Source organism: Macrobrachium rosenbergii, chromosome 53 (assembly GCF_040412425.1).
Source record: "Macrobrachium rosenbergii isolate ZJJX-2024 chromosome 53, ASM4041242v1, whole genome shotgun sequence".
Lineage (NCBI taxonomy): Eukaryota > Metazoa > Arthropoda > Malacostraca > Decapoda > Palaemonidae > Macrobrachium > Macrobrachium rosenbergii.
In genome coordinates, this window is record NC_089793.1 from 56,839,267 (window position 1) to 56,844,846 (window position 5,580).

Consider the following 5,580-nt stretch of genomic DNA (forward strand, 5'->3'; position numbering starts at 1 on the left):
CTATCCAGTAACTTTTTACCTTTGTCTAAAATCTTTTCTTTGACTGCTTTCATCACTCCAACCTTAAAGATACTGAACAGCCATGACGCCATAAAACACCATTGTCTCAGAACCATAAAAACTTTCAAGTGATCCCGCCAACCTAATTTCTGCGCCATATAACTTCATTACCTTCCACATTGCCTCTGTTTATAAGCTATCATATGAATTTCCTAGGTACATGAACTGCTAAAAGAGTCTTTTGCCTTTATTTTTCATCCTTTCATATCACATTTTCACAAAAATAGATCTACACGCCTTAATCCAGGTTTAGAGTCAAAATATTCTTCTCCTATCAACCATTCTTCCACCTATCTAACTTTCTAAATCAAAATCCCAAAGTTCATCTTATCTGGTGTACTAAGCAATATTTATTCTTAATCAAAGAAACTACCATTACTGATCACCTGTTCTTTCAGAATACTTCCGTCATCCATAAATACCTTAAAACGCCAGGTCAGCCAATCACTTAGACTTTCATAAACTATACGAAAGCACCTCCATCAATAGATGTTCTTTTTCCACTCTTCAACATCTTAATTTTCCTTCCTTGCATCCCAAACTGTCATATCAATAAGAATTCTCAAACTCACACTAACCCTCAGCGCTGCCGCATTATCAGCTACAACACTTTCCTATTTTCTTATTTCAACAAACCTTCGAAAAAATCAAAGCATGAACCCAGAGAAAAATTCTAACTGAAATGAAAGTTAGAATTTTTCTCTTTACACAATTTCCGCTAAGATTTCTCTATTTAGAACTCTCCTTGTAAAGCAGCTTCATATTCTCCCTAAAGTCCTTTTCACCTGCCAATACTTCTGTACTCACACACACACACACACACACACACACACACACACACACACACACACACATACACATATATATATATATATATATATATATATATATATATATATATATATATATATATATATATATATATATATATATATATATATATATATATATATATATTATATATATATATTCTGTCTTGTGATTGCATCTGAAATAGTCTATTTTTTCTCAGCAAAACACTAATTTCTTTATTACATACATCATATAAAAACTACTATAACACCCCAAATGAAAAAAAATCAGAGCAATGTTATAAAAAAGGAAAATAGCAAAGTTTGTGTTTTATTGCCTTTTATTCAATATTTTGCCATTTCTCGATTATTTTTAAGTGCCATCGTGCGCAAAAGTCCGTTTCCTTGGCCATCCAGAGAGTGAACGCGAATCTGGTGACTGAAACACCGAAGCAGTTGAACAAGTAACCGATGGAAGACTCAGCAGATGTCGCATCGTGAGGACATAAGGGAACATGAAGGAGGAGTGGGAAGCAGCTATTTTTCTTGAGCATAGAGTAAAGTTCCTATATTCCAGTACCGTTAAGAAAGTGAACGTAAAGTTTTTGTTGCTGACGATACTGAGTTTGAGTGCAAAATGTGCAGTTAAGAAAATATGCGAAGTAAATCTGAGAAGAAAAGTGCTTAGGAAGTCAGTAGTTATGAATTAGCATTTCCTATAGATTGTTATATCTTATCAACAGACATGACTGTCCACAAGATCGATACAAAACATTTCAGCTTCAGTGTTTACGGTTTATAAGATCCGATCATCTATGGGGAGTATTAATTCATGAATGCTAACTTCCTAAGCAAAACCCTTACGATCACTTTCTTAACGATATTAGAATATGGAGGCTTTAATCTATGCTCAAGAAAAATACCAACTCCTCCTCCCCGTTCCGATATGCCCTTACTGTGCAATATCTGTTGGGTCTTCCATTTGTTACTTGTTCAACCGCTTCGGTGTTTCATAGTCACTGGGTTCGTGTTCACTCTCTGGATGGCCAAGGGAACGGACTTTTGCGCACGATAGTACTTAAAAATAAAGGAGAAATGTCAAAATATTGAATAAAGGTGATAAAACAAAAACTTATCCGATTATTTTCCGTTTTTATAACATTTCTCTGATTTTTATTCATTTAAAGGGGGTGTATATTGTTCAGTACCCTTTCATTCCTGCAGCAACAAACACTCTTTGCTGCCGTGCGACCGCGTATGCGATCCTACAAACTCCCCATCAATCCTTTTGCATCTGCCTTTCATCCTTCTAACCAAAGTAACTCCTCCATGTACAATGTGCCAATATATAACTCAGTTAACTTATCACTGGTTCTCTCGCTCAATGTATTTCAACAATCACGCCCCTTCCCAGACACATTCCAGATATAATCCATCCATTCCATATACTCCAGTAACTCCATTCCCACAAACAACACCACTTCTTTGCCACCTATATTTGCATTTGAATTACTTATCAAAACAACCGTTAATTAAATATCCTCCAATCCTGATTCAAAGAAATCATTTTTGAGCCATATGTATTCTCTGCTACAAATTTTTCTCATCCTGCACTCATTTGCACCTGCATGATCCTCAGGCTAAAACGGTTAGCCTACCCTGACACCACGGCTCTCAGCCCTTTCCATTCTTGTCCACACTTCTCTTTTAACCTTACCTCATTTATCGCTAACACTTTCGGCTCTGTCTCCTCAAGAAACAAAGTAAGCATTGCACATAGGCACACATACACACACACACACACACACATATATATATATATATATATATATATATATATATATATATATATATATATATATATATATATATATATATATATATATATATATATATATATATATATGTGTATGTGTGTGTGTGTCTGTGTCTGTGTGTGCTTAGCTACATAACAGAATGAATCTTGTAAAGGTGTGCAAGAAGATGGACCTGGTAGTCAAGAAGAAAATGCGAAGAAAGAGGCTTGTAATCAAAATATAGAGTTGAATAAGAGCAAAAACTTCATGGCGAAAAAACTGCTATAGAGGGAGGTCAATGTGGGGAGAAAGGTTATCAAGAAAATGGAACTCAGAATTCGAGGTGCAAATATAGTAATGCTATCTGGGGTGAATGGAGTTTTTGGTCATGGAGTGATGATTTTGGAAGATTTTTTTTTTTTTTTGCAGAATGCAGTGGAGGTAAAGATTTGAATAGTTCAGCAACGGTTGAGGTTTTTGCAAGTTTCTGAGTCCTTATAGAAGTGTCTGTTGAGGACATGTGGATGGAAATTCAGATTGAAAAATGGAAAGAAACCAGGAGTTGATGGGATGACAAATGAGATGCTACGGTACTGTGAATGCAGGATTCACTGGACACCATTGTCTACCATCCGTGTATGCATCAAACTATAGTGCTTCCGTCGTACATTCTAATCCAAGATTTAATATCATGAAATTTACCAGCACCTCCAATTATATCATAAGCTCTATCTAAAGCCATATATGGCACAACTCTTCCATAAATACAGTTAAACAAAACACATACAGAGATAACCCTATTCTTCTCCCATTAGGTCCTCAGTTCTCAGTTCTACTTTCCAGATCAAAACTTCACATGCAACTTTCCTGACTTGCTAAATAAGTATATTATTATTACTCTCATCAATTCTCTTGGTACCTTTTCTCGTTGATATACTGCCGAATCCCACAAGTATTTCCATCAAGAACAACTTCTGTCGCCTTTCCAGCATTCAGATTTACCATTTACCATTTGATTTACCATCGTTCATCTTGATTAATCACGTTTATAACCTTTCACAAGCTGCCATTACCTCAAGAACTCTTGCGGTATTTAATTTAGATTTTTTCACCATATACACAACATTCGGCAATTTTTCAAAACAACCACTTGTCGAACCTGATTACACTGGCTTTATTCAGCATCTATTTCTTTATAAATTTTATTCTAATATCCATTTTCTGAATACCCTTCCAATGTGCTTTTGATTTCCTTAAAATATAAAATTTATCCACAAACTTTTCATATTCATCTCTTACATTTCATCAGTTTCCACCTACATCACTTTCTCTCTTACTTCCCTGTTCTTCTTTTTCTTCTCTAAAGGATCCGCATGTTTTCTATAGAATACTGACTACCGAAAATTTATCAATATGTTCATAGTCTCCCTTTGTCCTAGATAATATAATTCATTACAAATACGCAAATAGGTCTACCCACTCATTCGTTTCTGCTAGATACTTTATGGCAGTCTCTTCTACCTATTATTATCAGCCTGGAAACTGGCTCTCATGATATTTTCCTGAAACAAACTGCTACTATAGCCTCATATCTGATCAGATCTGGTCTAGGAAGGATTGAGCCTGTGATTTGTTTCATCTACCCTGCATGCATCCCAATCTGTGTGTATTTATATCTTCATTTCCTTTTTAGTTTCACATCTCTGTTGAGCTTTACCAGAGGTGGGCAATTTACAGTCTATTGAGAAACTTCTAAGGTACAGGTGTAGCTGCTATCTATGTTAATGACCTGGCACACAATGAGGAACTCTTTACGAGTATCTCTGAATAATGCCAGTTTCCGAATGATGGGCTTGATTTATTGCAAAAAAAAAAAAAAAAAATGTAAATAAATACATAAATACCAACTTAAGGAGACTGCAATTCCTTTGAACTTGATTTTAATTTTTCATTTGTGAGTTTAAGTGTTAAAGACTTCGGCTCTGTTATTTTCTTTGTACAACCTATCAACACTGTTTTCAGTTCGACCCACCTGAGTAGCATCCAGCCATCAGAGAGTCTCAAGGCACACAAGGATGACAGGAAACAGCCAGAAGTCTCTCTTCAGGAGATTTAGGAAGACGACCTCTCGGCGTCTTCTTGGTCTGTCACTCTTCATGACGCCAACACTGAATGAAGAGTGACTGCACAGAACTTGTCAGTAAAAATAAGTTTAAGGAAAGGCAAGCAACATGCCAATTACTGTTTTTCAAACATATTTTACTCTTTAAACGTAAGTATATTAATTTATTGTTTTGTTCGTTATTATTTTTTTAGTTTTGTGTCCGTCCGCACTTAATTCTGTCCGCACTTTTTCTGTCGGCATTTTTTCTGTCCGCCCTCAGATTTTAAAAGCTACTGACGCTAGCGGGGTGCAAATTGGTATGTTGATCCTCCACCCTCCAATCATCAAATATAGCAAATTGCAGCCCTCTAATCTCGACAGATTTTATTTTATTTGTGGTTAAAGTTAGCCATAATCGTGTTTTCTAGCAACGATATAGGATAGGCCACCACTGGGCCGAGGTTAAAGTTTCATGTGCCGTGGCTCATACAGCATTATACCGAGACCACCAGAAGATAGATCTATTTTATGTGGCCTTCATTATGCGCTGTACAGAAAACTCAACTGCGCCGAAGAAACCTCCGGGCACTTCTTACTTGTTTATATAGTTATTCATCTTTTCCCTTGATATCTTCTTTTCCGCACATGAGCCTCTTTGTGGTGGAAGTTCAATCTGGAAACAGTGAGCAATATCTCAGGAGAAAATCTCTCTCTATGAAGCTGCCGTAACACCTATGTCGAACCAGTAACATAACATAACGGTACCTTCAATGTTCAGTCTACTTATTTGGATTGTTCACTTGCGAATTCAACAAAACTCAATTTTGAT